Source organism: Balaenoptera borealis, assembly GCF_965194805.1.
Source record: "Balaenoptera borealis genome assembly, chromosome: 1".
Taxonomy (NCBI): domain Eukaryota; kingdom Metazoa; phylum Chordata; class Mammalia; order Artiodactyla; family Balaenopteridae; genus Balaenoptera; species Balaenoptera borealis.
The window spans coordinates 12985484-12985743 of record NC_138860.1 but is presented as its reverse complement, the minus strand read 5'-3'; positions in this window follow the sequence as shown (position 1 = coordinate 12985743).

Here is a 260-nt window from a genome sequence, read left to right as displayed (position 1 = left end):
CATCTTCTTTATCCGTTCATCTCTCGATGAACACGTTACTTCCATGTCCTGGCTATTGTAAATAGTGCTGCAGTGAACACTGTGGTACATGACTCTTTGTGAATTATGGTTTTTGATATTGATATACATTTGTTGAAAAAGTCCTTTCTAGCAAAACTCCATTTATGTGATTTATTGATTCCTATTTCATTGACACATTTTTGGCATGAATTTTTTCGTTTAAAAATAAAATTAAATCTGGTTGATTGATTCTTTATTCA